The sequence below is a fragment of the Molossus molossus genome, unplaced genomic scaffold (genome assembly GCF_014108415.1).
Source record: "Molossus molossus isolate mMolMol1 unplaced genomic scaffold, mMolMol1.p scaffold_m16_p_11, whole genome shotgun sequence".
Classification (NCBI taxonomy): Eukaryota; Metazoa; Chordata; class Mammalia; order Chiroptera; family Molossidae; genus Molossus; species Molossus molossus.
In genome coordinates, this window is record NW_023425346.1 from 22,337,258 (window position 1) to 22,354,874 (window position 17,617).

Genomic DNA, 17,617 nt, shown 5'->3' on the forward strand with positions numbered 1-17,617 from the left:
TCCATTTAGGACATATGCAAACAGGATATGTATTTTAAGTGCTTTTTGTCAGGCATTGAATACTAGACTTTTAGGAATGTTATTAGACCTCAGAGACTAGGGGCAATGAAAAATTAAATATTGTTGTTATAGTGTGATCAGAGCTGTCATAGCAGTTTATTCAGGTTGCTTTGGAAGCACAGAGAAAAGGTGCATTAGGGAAGTCTTTCTAAGGAAAATGACACTTCAGTAGAGTGTTTCCAAAAGACAAGTGGAGAGGTGGAGATGGCGATGCAGTGGTAGAAGAGTTTAAAGAAATTATATTCTAGGTATTTTGAAAGCATGCAAATGCAAGGAACTATGGCTATGGATAGCAGGTTAGTGAGGTTGGCTATGCCATGCAAGAATTTTTCTTTTGAACTTGTACATCTTTTCTGTTTACTGTTTTAATTAATGTTACCACCACTTATGTAGTCACCAAACATGGAGATGTCTTTTGAATATCTTCGAAAATTAAAAATATCTTTGTTGTAGTATTTATTGTTCAAGGTGATATTTTATTTTTGCTGGTTAGCTTTATATTTTATATATTATACCTATACTTACAGAATCATTAAAGAATTGATAGTATTACTTAAATAGTATTTCAGTTATGCTTCAGTGATTATTATTTTAAAACATTTTTTTCCTTTATTAATTTTTAGAGAGAGAGGAAGGGAGAGGAGAGAGAGACATCGATGAGAGAGAACATCTATTGGCCGCCTCCTGCATGCCCCCCACTGGGGATTGGGCCCACAACCTGGGCATGTGCCCAGACCAGGAATGAAACTGATGACTTACACCGGCCGGGCAGTGATTATTTTTTTTAATGGGAGAAATTTTACATATTTTTTTTCCCCTCAAATTAAGAGAGTTGAAAATGAAGGCCTTGGTAAGAATTGCCAACGTTTACTGCTAAACCTCAGGTATATGGCCAATGATGGTGTTTTGGGCTCAGCAGAATAATAATAGTCCCTTGATACCTTAAATGCTATTTTATCTCAGTGTCTCAACATCCGTAGACTTATCTGTTGCACCATAATAGAAAACAATTCATCTGTAGGGATTACTTTCGGAAGAAAACTATAGCTGGCAAAACCTTAATTGGTAAGATCAAAGTCTTATAAAAAAAATAGTGTGTTAGAAAGGAAAATGATACTAAAATGGATTTTAAAAATAGTAAATAATGGTTCTAGGAGACATCTGCTTTAAAATAAAAGAGGGTGGACTCTATCAAAACTTGCTTCTGAAATACCTTCTTTGTGTTATTGTAGAAACATCTGCTAAGGCAGTCTTGCTTAAATTTTATATTAAGAAAATTATAACTTAAAATTTTTTTTTTTCAGTTCTTAATGGCTTTAATATTTTTTTGCTCTTTCCCTTTCTCTGGTTTTTAGTTTTTTAAATCTTACTGAATTCTTGTATAAGAACGGTATGCTTTTCATATATTATTATGGTTTTTTAAAAACGGGCACTCTTTTCCAGAATAATTATTAGCATTATATTCTGAATTGTGTTGTGAAACAGAACTTTACATAGGTAAAAGATAGATTAAAAAAAATTACCTACAAATATAAAATTGCATTAACTTCAAACTATGGTTGGGATACGTTGTTTATATACCCGAAGCAAAAGTATGGTGGAAATACTGTAATTCATCTGTACAATATGAATGTGCTAAAATTTGCTTTTATCCTTTATAAGCTATAGGAATAAAAATAATTGGGAATAACAACTCAGAACCAAAAAAGAAGGGTTTCACTCACATATTAGAATAACCTTATATCTATATATAAGTTATATTAATAATGCAAGATCTCAAAGATTACAGTTAAATTGAAAAGTGGTATGATTCTTTTTAAATATTATTTGAGACTCGTTAACTAAGGAAAATTTGTTTTCTGTTTCGGTATGGTTTCTGAAACACATTTAAGTTTTTTTTTTTAAAATACCCTTGTACTCCTCCTTCCCTGTGTTGTCTCTGCCCCCAAATAATTGATTTTTAAGGTAAAGAGTGCAGTTGTCAAGGCATTTTTTTCATTGTAATTTGGATATAATTTCTAATATTTGTAGTGGAAAATTCCCCTGAAAGATAAATAGTTTTCATCCTATGACACAAAAACAAAACCAGACACAAAATTTAACATAAATTTACCCTGAAATTGTCAAGGAAACTATCAACACAGGAAGCTATAAAAAATAAATTGAACTTTATTTAGTTAAACGTTTTTGTTGGCAACTCTTAAGGTTAGTTTGAACCTTAATTAACTAGTTATTCAACATGGCAGTACAGTTATGTCTAGTTTTGTTAGAGAAGCTCAAGTGGGATATAGGCAGACAAACAGATTTAGTCATTTCTGATTGCATTCAAAGTGAATTTTTGAAAATGTGAAAATACTTTTTCTATTTTGAAAAAGTGTTTCTATTGATTTTTTAGAGAAACATCTATGTGAGAGAGATACATTAATCAGCTGCCTCCTGCACGCCCCCTACTGGGGATCAAGTCCACAACCTGGACATGTGCCCTGACCAGGAACCAGGACCTGTCAGTCCATGGGATGATTGCCCCATCGACTGAGCCACACCTGCCGGGCTAAAGTGCATTTTTATTTTCATAAAAATAATACCTATGAAGGTTCAGCTGAAATCTGCTTTTCCTTCATCTCTATTATGACATATTTAGTCAGAATATTGATGTGCTGTGATGAATGTCTTAAAAATAACTTGTAATATACTCTGATTCCTGTCAACTTCATAAGGAATCCATTCAGAAATATTTTTAAAGGGTTTCGATATTAAAGAAACATGTTAAAACATCCTACTTCTGCATTGTGAAGTATAAGGAAGAAAAGTAGTACTGAGGCAGATTTTGTTTATTTTAGTGGTTTTATATGTGTATAATTTTGTTGCCTCATCTTGAGACTTAAAAAAAATCTGGTTATATACCCAGATAACAAAAATAGGTTATGACCTTCCTTTGAACTTCTTGATTTTTTTCCTCATTCTCACTTTTGCCTTTTTTATATTTTGTTCTTTTTCTGTTTTGAGCTCACATCACTCTTTTACTCCACAATAGTTATTGACCCACACTTAAATACCAGGTTTTGTGTTTACATTAATGAAATGGAAATAGCTCTTGACTTGGAAGACCTACTATTTGGGGTTTATTAATCCTCTGTAGTCATTGAGTGCTTAGGCATAGTGCTGAAATATTTATATATACTCTTTTAAAAATAATTTTATTTATTAATTGATTTTAGAGAAAGAGAGAAACAGACAGATTTGTTGTTCCACTTGTTTGTGTGTTCATTGGCTGATTCCTATATGTGCCCTAACTGGGTATCGAACACGCAACCTTGGAGTTGTTCGAGATGATGTTCTAACCAACTGAGCTACTTGGCCAGAGCTGCACACTTTTTTTATCCTCATAACTACCCTGCTAGGTAGGGTAGGTCATTACTTTTCAAATGTTTCTACTTAAGTAAGTGGCAGAAAAAAGTGATCTTTTGACGTATGGAAGGGAGGTGAAGCTTGAGTGATCAAGGAGTGTGGTGGAGGGAGAGAACTTAGGTGTTAACATTTTTATCAAATTAGTGTTTCCTCCTAAAAAGGATTTGGCTCTTACATTCTATTATTATAGCATTCTTTGTTTTAAAATAAAAATGTTTTAAATTAGCATGAGAGAATATTAAAAAAAGTGTTCTGTCCCAAATTTAGGATCATGGTAACACAGCACTGAGAACAGGATTTTTATTACTAATATCTAGCCATCATGGTTGCTTATTTATTAAATATTTGTTTTTTAATTTTAAGTAAACTTATCTAAGTATATGATACATTCAAGGACATGGACATAGCACCATATATCATGTACACTCTTGTATCTAGCTTCTTACCTCGAACATTTATTTTGATGTGATTCATCCATGTAGTATGTAGCAGTAGCTTATTCTCATTGTTATCTAGTATACTATTCTATTGTACCATAGTTTATCCGTTCTGTTGATGAACATCTAGGTTGTTTCCAGTTTTGAGCCACAGTGGATAGTGCCCCTATAGAACTTTCTTGTATGTACCTTTTGGTGTACATGTATACATTTCTTTAGGACATATAGCATGTAGTGGAATTGTTGGGCCATAGTGTGTGTTTATGTTTACTTTTAGCATATATTAACTAGTGCTCTCCAAAGTGGTTGGACCAATTTATATAGTCTCATAGTAGTGAATAAGAATTCCATTTGTTCCAACTACTCTGTAACATTTGCTTGATACTGTCTCATTTATTTAGCCTTCCTGGTGAGTATAAAGGGGTACTGCATTGTGGATGGGCTGGTTTTTCAAAATAAACATAATTCCCTTTCCCACTCATATCCTTATACCCCACTCGTGTGCACACCAAGGGAAAGAAATAGAGATAGCATGTTTATTTTCACAAAACCCATCTGCTAATTCTGGTTGTCTTGTCACTGTATAGTTCACTGGCTTTGTGACAAATGGTGCATTTCTACCCAACTATCACTAAACATGGAAAAGGTTTTAAGATTTTGCAAGCTGAGGAAGAGTTTTATAGACTCTTTTATTGAGTGAGTTTGCAACATTTTACCAAAACTTTAATTACACAATGCTGAAATGTTCTTGCTTTTACTTGACTGTCTACCTAGATTGTAGGTTGTATTCATTCATTATTTTGTGAGGTTTTGCTACTCCTTAAATAAGGGAAATACTGTATACACAGTAGAGCTTACTTAGTTTTTAGAACTTGAAAGTGAAATTGAGAAAATTTTACCATAGGCCCACAGCATGTGGTTTTTATATTTCTTGTTACTTATGAATTTTTTTCCTTGTGTCACAGAGGCAGTATTGCTAATATGTATTTTTATATCAAATTGTGTAGTGTAAACCAAGGATACAAAAACTATTTCTGCCTGTGTATTCTTTTCAGTGTTAGGATTGTGGTCAGTCTCTTCACATTCCTCAATGAATGTAGATTGTTAGAATCATATGTAGGGAATCACCATTCTTGTACCTATTGAGCATCATGATTAGTTGTTGATTTCATCCATTAAACACACACATATAGATTCATAACTGCAGATAAGCCTATAGTTTTCCCTTTTTAACATTTTATATGCCTTTTTGTAGCTAATATTTTTGTATCTGAATTCATTTCATACTGCTGCACAGCAAGCACTCTTCCAAGGTAGAACAGCTGTTTGATAAATACATGTGCTCTACATATTCATATTTATTTACTGATTTTTACTAGTCATAAGAATTTTGGAGTTATTAACTCATCAGCAGAGGACCTGAGATGGCATTTATGTCCTTAAGGAGGAACAGGAACAACTCAGTTTATTTTACAAAGCATTTCCTTGTGAGAGAGGTAGGGGCTGGTAGATGGCAATAGCTTCCTTTCATTAAGACTGGTTTGACTATGTGTTACTTCATTTCAGAAAAGGCTGGTTTAAAATCCAGGGTCTCTTTACAGATTGCTTTTCCTGGAACATTTTGCTTCATTTCTTTCTTTTTTCTCTTAATTCCTTCCTTCCTCTCTTCCTCCCTTCCTCCCTCCCTCACTCTCTGTAAACTATGCAGCTATGTGGAAAATTTTTTTCTTTAAGGAAAATTAAGCCATTTTAATGGTTATGGACATACAGGGTGTAATGATATAGACCCATAGCTCCCTACTACTGTTTACCCTAAGGTATGCTATTTTGTCATTTTTTCCCCATAGATTTTATAATTTAGAGGTCCAAAAAGTAGTAGTCCCTGTTATTTTTTCCCCAAGTATAATGGTTTATCCTACTTTTGCCTAGGATAGTACTGGTTTCTTTTTTCCAGCATCCTTTTTTTATTTTATTTAGCATTTGTAATAGATACTTTTTTAAAGATTTTAAAATGATTATTGTTATTATTTTAAATAAATATTTGTTCAGTCTTTTTTTTGTTTTGAAGAGAGAGAGAGGAAGGGAGAGGGGGAGAGAGAGAAATAAACATCAATGTGAGAGCAAAATATTGATTGACTGCTTCCTGCATGCCCCCTACCAGGCATTGAGCCCGCAAGCCAGGCATGTGCTCTGACCTGGAATCAACTAGCAACCTTTCGTGCGTGGGAGAATACCCAGCCAAGGCTGAAATAAATAATTTTTAATAAAAACTATTATTAATTGTTGCATTAAAATGAGCTTGAATAGTTTGGTAGATTTTTACTCCCAGCTGTTGCCATCGTCTAGTCTGGTGATAGGTGAGATACAAGTGCAGTAATGAGTTCTTTCTCTCTCTCTCTCTCTCTCTCTCTCTTTTTTTTTTTGGTGCATTGTTCCTGGCAGTACTGCAGTACCAGGTTGATGCGTGGAATAGATGGAGCAAGCTCCTAATTTATCTCCTAGTTCCAAAGATTCATTTAATACATTGTCTTTGGATAGATGATATATCAAATATTAAACTGATAAGAACAGATACTATATTTGATCTTAACCAAAAGCCTGAGAAGCAATGAGTTTTATCTTTAACAAGTGATGAAATGTGAAAGGAATCTGCTAAGTACACCGCTTTTTCCATAGCCCTTCTCAGATACAGTGTGACCAACACCTTCCTTTAATGAAGTATTAGGGTTGGGATCTCCATGATTGGAAGTGGGCTAGGACACAAATTACTAGGGGCAACTAACTTCTTTTGGTCTCAGGTGATGGTAAGAGATAAATTTGATGCCATTGCTCTTATTGACCACTTTGGTACCAGCCCGTTGTTTAATGTTCGTGCTGCAGCTTGCAAGATTCATGAAGTCACAAGGATGGCAACAGATAGTGCCTGTGGGAAGTATAGGTTATGTGAGCTGAAATAGTGGCCCAGCAGTCCTGCCATAGAATGTGTACAGAAGTACTGTTAAAGCTTTGTGCGTTGATGGAAATGTTTTATAATCTCCACTTTCCATTATGGTAGCCATTAGCCACTTGTGTTTATGTAGCACATAAAATAAGTCTAGTACAACGGAGGAACAGAATTTCCATTTTAATTTATTGCTTTATTTGGTAAGACTTATTGTGCAACAAACCTTTGACAGCAGTTAGTTAAAAAGCAGAAGTATGTATTTAATGAAAGTATACACTTAAGAAGTTGCTATTTTGCTTTTTTTAAAAAATACTTTCTATACCATTGCTCAGCAATGAAAATAAAGGAGCAGACAGTGGGTGATTATATTAATGAAGAGTGGAGGGTTTACAGAATGGTTGTGGTAAAAAAGAAAGGGAGTGAAATGTTAAGCTTGCTTACTAGAGAGTATTTGAAATGATGCATTTTTGGGTTTTGGTTTGATATGGCAGTAAAGTTATAATAGGGATGATTACTTAAGAAGAATGGGAAAGACTCAATGAAGTGTTGGTAATAAGAGATGTTGGGGATTAAATTGATAACATCAGGAATAAGTTCTGTTATAAAAAATTATATAATGAGATTTATTTTCATAGTGGGTCAAACTGTTCCAGGTAATAAGCTTCAAGTCAGAATCTTTGAACAAGATTGTTAAAATTTAAGTGGATGAGATCATTCAGAAAGGTCAAGGAATTGTGCTAGTAGGTCAGAAGTCCACAGGCGTGAAATTATGCAAGGTAATGGTAGGAATAGTGAGGAAGACAATGGAGACAAGGGCTGAAGTCCTGTGTATGGGAGACTAACTGGAAGAGAGGGTAGATGAAAACAAAGAAGACATTAAGAGAATATAACATTGGACTCATGCAATTGCCAGACAAGTTTGAAAAGATGGAAAAGTGATCTGGAATAAGAGTGGGGATTTGGAAGAACTCTACTTCCAGCTCAGCTCCTTTTTTTTAGATCCATCACAGGTGTCAGAAAAGGATATTATTTTAGTAATTCTACTTTATCTTCTTTGGCTAGGTATTTGCCTCTCTGAGCTTATCTGTGTTTGTCTAGTGCCTGACCTATTTAGGTACCTAATAAATGTTTGTTCAGTAAATGCTAGGTGAATGTGAAATTGTTCCAGTGTTCTGGAATTCTAGAACAAGGAGTATTGCTTATAGTCTTTAAAAAAGTGATTTGCAAATGATCTCACTTATTTGTGGAATATAATGAACAAAGTAAGCTAATGAACAAAATAGACCCAGAGACATAGAAGTAGGGTTCAGATTGACAAACCTTAGAAGAGGGGGTAAGGAGAGGGTAGAGATAAACCAAAGAACTTATATGCATAACCATGGACACAGATAACAATGTCTGGAGGGGAAGGGAGAAACATCTAAAACAAAAATAAATTAATACAAAAAAAGTGATTTGAAAATAAATAAAAGGAACTGTTACTTTAACACAATTGTATTTTCAAAGTATGAATTTAATTACCCTAATTTTACTTAGACATGTATTTCAAAGGGTAAAGCAGAAAATGAATGATAACTTCTTATATAAATTAGTAGATGGTAGTTTCATAATGAGCTATTTAGAGTAGTGAGAATTTTTGGGGGGACGATTCTTGATTTTTAGAGGTTAACTAGAGGATATTGCAAAATTGATGCATATCTTTCAGACTTTTCAGTGATTATTACAACTGTGATCTTTGGCAAGTGGTTATTTTGTTGTTTCCTTTCATTGGCACATTAGGCTTGTGAGGAAGGAATTGTAGCAGATTGAGTTTGTGCAAGATAAAGAAGTCTTAAGTAGTTTAAGTAAAAAAATTTTAGCCATTGCTGAATGAGCAGGAAAAGAGGAATGAAAGCAAAAGATTTTTTATTTTTGTAAAATACAACTATGGGGGCAAAAGTTTTAAACAAATATTTAGCCACATTTTCCTATAACAAAAATGGTTGGAAAAGGAAGAGGGAGAGAATATAGGTTTTCTATAGGGTGAATGTTTTAGGACTCAGATGAATTTGAAAAATGCCTAGGATTAATAATAGTGGATCCAGAGTTGGCAACTAACTATGCCGACACCACTATAAGTATGTTACAGACCTTGTCACCTTTAGTACTCACTATGATATTTCTTTTTTCAAATACAAGCAAGTTTATTTAATTTAGAAAGTCATAGAGGTAAAAAGGGTGAGCCAGCTGGGCTGCGTGTGCTGGGGGTGGGGGTGGGGGACAAGTTAGAGAGGCAAAAGAAGGGACCTTGGAACTTAGGAGAAAGAAAGCAAGGATATACTTCACCTGGAGAAGTGACATGGGGAAAGGCTCAGGGGTGTGTGTGTGTGTGTGTGTGTGTGTGTGTGTGTGAGAGAGAGAGAGAGAGAGAGAGAGAGAGCACGCGAGCGAGAGAGAGACAGATTGGTTGTCTCCTATATGTGTCCTGACTGGGATTGAACCCAAAACCTAGGTAGGTGCCCTGACTGTGACTGGGAATTGATCCCGCAACCTTTTGGTCTATAAGACAATGCTCCAACAAACTGAACCACCCAGCCATGGCAAGATTTTATTCTTTTTTTCTGGTTGAGTAATATTCCATTGGATATATGCACCACAACTTTTTTATCCACTCATCTATTGATTAGGCACTTGGGTTGCTTTCATACCTTGGCTATTTGTGAATAACGCTGCATTGAACACAGGGGCGCATATATCTGTTTGAATTAGTGTTTTGTGTTTCTTTGAATATATACCCCAAAATGGAATTGCTGGGTCATAGGCAGTTTCAGTTTTAATTTTTTGAGGAAGCTTCATATTATTTTTCATAGTGGCTGCACCAATTTACATTCCCACCAACAATACACAAGGGTTCCTTCTTCTCCAGAAAAATAATAGTATTTTCAGTTAAATCCTGGATTTAATTTATGACTCCTTGCTGGTGTTTTTTTTTTTTTTCCAACTTCTGTGACCTAACAGCACATTGCTTTTGCATTTCAACTTTTCTATCTGTAAAATAGTATTAACTACTTACTTCACAGAGTAGTGTAGAGGATCATGTGAAATAATATGTCTAAGAGTAAAGTTTTAAGTGTGAAGTAAGATCTTATGAATTACTGTACGAATAACTACAATACATTTGATTAATTCTGTGTGAGAGACATTCATGATGAAAGGGCTTGGTAGCTAGGGAGTAATTCATTTTACTGAGGAAAATGGTATGGGGGCATAGGTTGGTTACTAAAAGTTCTGTGGAAAGGGTTACATTTAAGATGGACAGTTCTCGTCAAGATGGCTGTATCGGTTCCTCCCATGACCACATTAAAATTGCAACTGAATTACAGAACAACCACCCTTGATAACTACCTGAAGATTAGCTGAATAGAAGTCTTATAACTATATAGAGAAGAAGCTATATTGAGATGAAGAGAGGCAGAGACAGGGATCTGGCTCATCCCACACACACATGTGGTAGTTAAAAATCAGGAAGACTATCTTGGCTCTGGAGGTCTCCCCACCCCCCAGGAGCAAGGGGTTTCAGTCACATAGCAGACTGCCTAGCCTGGAGCAGCATTGCTGGAAAGAGGAGCCCCACAGCAGCTGGCAATGAAAATCTGCAGGAATTTGGTCTGGGTGAGACAGGGGGCTGCTACAGATTCAGGCGTCCTCTTGAAGAGCAGCCCGCTGTGCACAGACTCATTTGCTCACAAATGCTCCCTAAGCTACAGGGAAGAGACAACAGCTGGAAAAGCGCCAGGGACCTACCAGGAGGAACTGAAAGTACAGAGAGTCCCAAACAAGGTGAACCCAAAGAGGCCCACACGTTATCATTAAAATGCCAAAGGTTAAAGACGAAGAATCTTAAAAGCAGCAAGAGAAAAGCAGTTAGTTACCTAATAACTTATGGGAGTGTTTAACTGATTTCTCAACAAACTTTGCAGGCCAAAGGAATTGGCATGAAATAAAGTGATGAAAAAGAAGGACCTACAACCAAAATTGCCTAGCAAAGCTATCATTTAGAATTGAAGGAGAAATAAAGAGCTTCCCGGCAGGAAAAAGGTGAAGGAGTTTATCACCACTGAAAACAGTATTACAAGAAATGTTAAAGGGAAGTCTTTAAGAAGAGAATAAAGAAAATAAAAAACATGAATAACAAAATAACACAAGGAAAAAAGTTTTTACGAACAAATGACACATTAAAGACAGTGAACCAACCAACACACAAAGGTCAAAAGGCAAAATGAGGAAGATAATATGTAATTAGAACAGTAAATTAAGGGTTACACACACACACAGAAGTAGTAAAAAGTAATGACAAAAACATAAATATGAAAGGGGTGAATAAAAATGGTAGTGACTTTAGAATGTGTTGGAACTTAAGCGATTATCAACTTAATATAGACTGCTATAAACATAGATTGGTGTATATGAAACACGTGGTAGCCACAAACCAAAAGTCTACAAGAACTATATAAGAAAGAAATAGAAGAATCCAAACACAATACTGTAGAATGTCACCAACATACAAGAGAGGAAGAGATATGAGAGGAGCAGAGAATTACAAAAACAATTAGAACAATAAAATGGCAAAAACTACATTCCTATCAGTAATCACTTTAAATGTAAATGTACTAAATGCTTGAATTAAAAGACAAATCAATAAAGAACTGGTCATATATAATGGAATATTACTGGATTGAAATCTTAACCATTTGTGACAAAATGGATGGACCTAGAGGGTATTATGCTGAGTAAAACAAGTCAGAGAAAGAAAAATAACATATGATTTCACTTTTATGTGGAATCGAAAAAAAAAAAAATAAATGATCAAACAAAACAGAAACAATCTGGGATACAGAGATCAAACTTGTGGTTACCAGATGGGAGGTGGGGTTAGAGGACTGGATAAAAAGGTAAAGGGATATTAAGTATGAATTGGCAGTTACAAATAGTCATGGGGATGTAAAAAGTACAGCATAGGGAATATAGTCAGCGATGTTGTACACCTGAAACTAATATAATATCAAATGTGAACTGTAGTTGAAAAAAAAATTTTTTTTTTTTTCAGGATGAACAGATATGAATACAGGGTTAGTGCTTAAGAAGGGATAAGATTAAATTATCTATAATTTGTTAATTGAGATAATTTACTACCCTGATTTGGATGAAAGAAGAGTGGTACCTTATTTATAAATTAGAACTTGAATAGAAGAGGATTGAGGGGCACTGGATGAAGAAGTTGAAGGGACTAACCAAAGAACATATATGCATAACCCATAGAAACAGAGGACAGTGTGGTGATGGCCAGAGGGAAGGGGAGTGAGGGACTCTGTAGAGACAGGCAAAAAGGTGAGAAATAGTGTCAACAATAAAAATAAAAACATTTAAATTGTATCAAAAGTTCATAAGATGTCTATTTCCATGTTCTTTCACACATTTTACAAAACAAATTATGATTGGTCATTTGTAATTCTTTCTGTCTTGTTAAGTGCTTTAAGACATTGTTGAAATTTGTAAAAGTTTGTAGGCTAATGCCCAAGTAAGTTTGCTTTTAGAGACTAATAGCGAACTTGAAGGTGATTCTTTGGTATCAAAATACCTGGATGGCCCTGGCTGGTGTGGCTTGGTTGAGGGTCCTCCTGTGCACAGAAAGGTCCGCTGGCTTGACTCCTGGTCAGGGCACATGCCCATGTTGCAGGTTTGATCTCCCATCGGGGTGCAAACGGGAGGCAACCAATCAATGTTACTATCTCACATTGCTGTTTCTGTCTCTCTCCCTCTCCTTTCCTCTCTCTTTTAAAAAATAAAAATCAGTAAACACATTAAAATAAAGGTATCTGGATGATCCTCTTCTTTTTATTGTGCTTATGCTGCCTAAAAATACACATGTACCTGCATACATATATTTGGGTGACAACATTTGGTGTCAGCTATTTGAAATTTTTATCAAAAAGACATCAGGCTCCCAGCTGGTGTGACTGAGTGGATGAGCATTGACCCATGCACCAAGAGTTCACTGGTTCGATTTCCGGTCAGGGTACATGCCTGGGTTTTGGGCTTGATCCCCAGTACAGGGCGTGCAGGAGGCAGCCAATTGATGTTGATGCTTCTCTCATTGATATTTTCTCTCACTTCCTCTCATTCCCTCCCTCTAAAAAAATCAACAAAAACATAAAGAAAAAAAAAAAGACATCAGGCTTTTGCTGTTTTGTTTATTTTCTTAAGCACATTTGAAGTTATAGAAGATTTTACCCAAAGGACCTCTGAGATCTAGTTCAAATTATGAGGTCAGGGGTTGTCCTTCCTTGTTTTCACAGGGCCTGCCTCAGTGTAGGTTCTCCCAAAATATTCAGATAGGTCAGTAAATAAGAGAGAGAATAAATATGAATGAATGGTTAAAAAGAAAAAAGAATCAAAGAGATCTTACAACTTGTCTGTAGTGAGTAGTCTCCAGACTGATATAGTTTCTCCCCTTTTTAGTTCACCACAGCTTATATATTACTATAATTTAAAATCTTACCTCATGAGGTGTATTAACTGTAGTTATAAACTGACATAATAACTAAAGCTGAGTTTTCAAAAATTCCTGTACTATCTTTATATGATTTTTGGAAACAGTCTCCTTTAAAAAATGTGAAATGTGCCCTGGCCGATTTGGCTAGGTGGTTCGAGTGTTGGCCCACAGACCAAAGAGTCTCGGGTTTGATTCTGGTAGAGGGCACGTATCTCCGTTGCAGTTCAGCCCCAGCCCTGGTTGGGGTCCTACAGGAGGCAACCAGTTGGATGTATCTCTCTCACATCCATGTTTCTCTCACTCTACCCCCCCCCCACTCTGTCTGAAAATAAATGGAAAAATATCATCGGATGAGTATTTAAAAAAGTGAAATATTTGCTTTATATATTTTAAGGAGGTATAGCTGTAAATATAGATCCAGATAGGCTTATATTTGTTTTATTGGGCCTTGTTTATAAGTTATTAATAAGTAATAAGACAACAATTGAACTTGGAGCACTAGCATGATACATAAATATAGTTGTTTGCAAATGATTATTTTGAAAAATGATTTCCAGAGATCCAGAGGTCCTTAATATGTTGTGCTCTAGGAAAAAACAGGTTCGAAAATGATCTGTAATTGATTATTTTTTTGAAGTTTAATGTAGTGTGAGGATATTATGTGGTGCTGTGGATTCGGTCTCAGTCTGTAATGTGTGAGTTTTACTGTATTGATTTATGGTAGAACTAGATGGGACTGTGATTTTTGTCCCTAACCTGGGTACAGCCAAAAGTTCAGTGATTTGCCAAAGGGCTTGTGGTGTGAAACCTGAAATGGCTAGGAATAGAATTTAGGTCTCTCAAAACATGGACCACAAGGTTTTTTCTATTTTTACCAATGTTAAGGGTAGCTTACCATTTTCAGGTAAAATGGAAGACTTAGAAGTAGAGAACAAATGGATAGCTAGGGCAGTGATGAGATTTTTGTATTAGTGGTATTACTAGCTTTCTAGTCTAACCCTTAGACTAGAACAGTGGTTCTCAGTGTGATTCCTAGACCCAGCAGCATGAGCACCACTTGAGATTTTGGTTAGAAATGCAAATTTCAGGGCCTGACCCAGACCCTTTGAATCATTCACTAACTCTGAGATTGGGACCCAGCATTCTGGTTTAACAAGCCTTCCATGGGATTAATTTTGAGAATCACTGCCAAAAAGAAATATAAACTTGTAAGTCTACTACTTGTAATCACCTAGCGGCTGGGAATATTACGTTGGACCATTTGAAAATTTCCCCTGCTTTTGACTTACATTAACTTGAAATGGTCCCAACCATTTCAGAATACTGCTGTTGCTGTATTCTGCCTCCTAAGAGTTTCTGTAGCACATGTATTCAGATCTGCTGCCATTGATTCAAATTATTCTGCTGAGAATCACAGCTGTTTCTATATCAAAGAGGAAACTTTCTCTCCTTGTAATACACATTTTAGTCAACTTTAGATAAACTGGTTTTAAGTGATTGAAACTACAAGATAGCTTTTCAGTTTTCTTGTCTAGATCTGAATTAGTTATTCCATTAATTCCCTCAGACCATATAAGTTTCCCTCCTTTTTCAAAGGAAACATTGAGCATAATGCTAGGCTTTACATTACAGAAATGAGTAAAACAGAAAAAACCTTCACAGAGAGCATAAAAACACAACCATAAACATAAAACTCAGTAGTAAAAAGCAGTAATTGAAGAGGGTGATAGAGATGATAGGACTTTTAATATCAATTGGCTATGGCAATCAGTAATTGATTCAGTTTTCTAAATGGGCATATTACGTAAGTGTAAAAAGAATAGGAAGTCACCTTCCTACTTCCAGTTCTACTTCCCACTATAAATTGTGCCTGCTTTTAGTTCTGTTAGTGGTTCTATTAATAATGTGTGTGTGTGTTTTTTTATTTATTAGCTCTAGACAGTGTTAACCTGCCTCTGTGAATGATAGTCTTGTTCCTCTCCTCACTTCCACAATCTCCCAATTATTTGTTAATTTTACATCATCATGATATTTGCATTTTGTTCCATTAGTAACATTTCTTTTTTGCTTTATTTACAGGTCAATTCTAAATTTTTTAAACATGGAAATATTTATAATATGATTATATAAACACTTAATATAGAACAAAGTACAATGATCTGACAGATTAGCAACTGAAAATTTTTCCAAGTGTCAAATTCTAGTGGATTTTATTTAATTATTTTATTTTGTTTGTTTCTTCTCTTTCTCTGAGACCTGTTCAGTTCTACTGTTTCTTCAGTTCCATGATTCCCTTCCCCTCTTGGATGTCTTTTTTTGTTTGGTTAGAGCTGTGGTCTTCAAAATGAGGCATCTACATTAAAGGGGGGGTGTCAGAATATATTAGAAATTAAATTATCTGTTCTTTGTTACCTTATTATTTTTAATTCCTATTTTGCTATGCTTTATACTACATATAACTATATTAATATAATAACATGTTAATTATAAATAAATATATACATATATTGAGAGCATATGTTCAAATGGTTTTTTACTCATAATGGTGTGTCATACAACAACATTTGGAGTTTATTGGTTTCAGAACACCTTATTGAGTAATTTTCAGTATAGGATACAATTTTTCAAGTATTTGCTGTCTGAAAATATTCTTTATTTGGCCTTCATTACTGAATAAATTTGTATGTGTAATTCTAGGTTCAGAATTTTTTTCTTGAAAATCTTAAATGCATTTATCCTGTGTCTTTTTTAAAAATTTTATTTTATTGTTGAAAGTATTACAGATGTCCCCCATTTTCCCCTTTTGCCCCCTCCACCCATCTCCCACTTCACACCAGGCCTTCACCTATTTATTGTCTGTATCCATGGGCTATGCATATATGCATATAAATCCTTTGATTAATCTCTTCCCATCCTCCTTCCCTCCTCACCTCTGAGATATGTCGGTTCCATGCTTCCATGTCTATGGTCCTATTTTGTTCATCAGTTTATTTTTTTCCTTAGATTCTACATATAAGTGAGATCAACGTGGTATTTGTCTTTCTCTGACTGGCTTATTTCACTTAGCATAATACTCTCCAGGTCCCTCCATGTGATCTCAAAGGGTAATAGATGCTTCTTTTTTATAACTGCATAGTCTTCTGTTGTGTAAATGTTCCACAGTTTTTTTTATCCAGTCATCTACTGATAGGTACTTGGGTTGTGTCCAGAACTTGGCTATTGTAAATAATGCTGCCATGAACATTGGGTGCATATTATATTTTTTCTGATTGAAGTGTCGGGATTCTTAGATTATATTCAGATTTCAGTGTGAATTGTATACTTATAGATAACATGGGAAGTTTTAGGATTTTCTCTTTTTAAGTGGAACTCTAGGTATAGATATTTGATATTTTTTTCAGTGAGCATTCTTGATACTTGGTGAGGCCTATCACTGAACTCACGTCTTTTTTAATATTATGGAAGTGGTCTTTTTTTTTCTTTATATATTTCTTTTGTTTCTGTTTTTATCCCCTTCAGGAACACTTATTAGGTAAATATTGGATCTCTTCAATCTGACCTCCAGGTCTCTAACTTTTCTTACTGTATTTCCCATGTTTTTTGTTTTTAGGTTGTTTTCTTAAAAGTAGTCTTTGTATTTTATTTTCTACTTATGCATCAGTTATAACTATTTTATTCATCCTGCCCACTGAATTTATTTTATCATATATATATATATTTTAAATATGTTTTTATTAATATTTCTACCCCTTGGCAGCAGCCCACAGTCTGAGCATAGCCTGGATTCTCTCTCTGCATTGTAGCTAGAATCAGCAGATACTCTTGAAGAAGAAAGTGGCTGTACTCCATCAACTTAACCCATAGATGATTCCCTCTTCTCTGGAATTTTGGGACCCTTGTCCTGATTGCTTGAGCAGCCTTAGATTCCTTTAAATAAATAGTTATTTTTATCCAGAGTTTTCTACTTCACAGCAGAATGTAGCTCACCTGCCAGCTATTCCATCATACTCAGAAGAAAAGCCTATGATAGCTTATAAGTATTTTTTAATAAACATTAATTATTTGACTTGGTTATTACCACCCCTATCATCACTAACTAAATTTACACTCATATGTGAAGTTTTCCTTGTTACAGGTCTATTCTAATATTTACTTTGTATTATGTGTAAGTGAGTACTTATATATTTCATGTTATTCACTCGCCAGCTATAGAGAAATGAGATACTATAATCCTTT

General features: G+C 34.9%; 1 protein-coding gene and 1 non-coding gene across 6 annotated transcripts in view; one reads left to right on the forward strand and one right to left on the reverse strand.

The window, feature by feature from the left end:
* Window positions 1–17,617, forward strand: part of SPOPL (speckle type BTB/POZ protein like) — a 61,768-nt gene that overhangs the window by 5,461 nt on the left and 38,690 nt on the right. The window contains exon 1 of one of the 5 annotated variants that reach the window (XM_036253583.1): window positions 4,699–4,712. The exons of the other annotated variants lie outside the window; for them this stretch is intronic. The gene's annotated coding sequence lies outside the window, so the exon portion shown is untranslated. Of the gene's footprint in view, window positions 1–4,698; window positions 4,713–17,617 lie in introns of those variants that run through there. 5 annotated transcript variants of the gene reach the window in all.
* LOC118625952 lies at window positions 6,325–6,515 on the reverse strand. Its single transcript, XR_004958796.1, has one exon. It is a non-coding gene; the product is annotated as a U2 spliceosomal RNA (small nuclear RNA).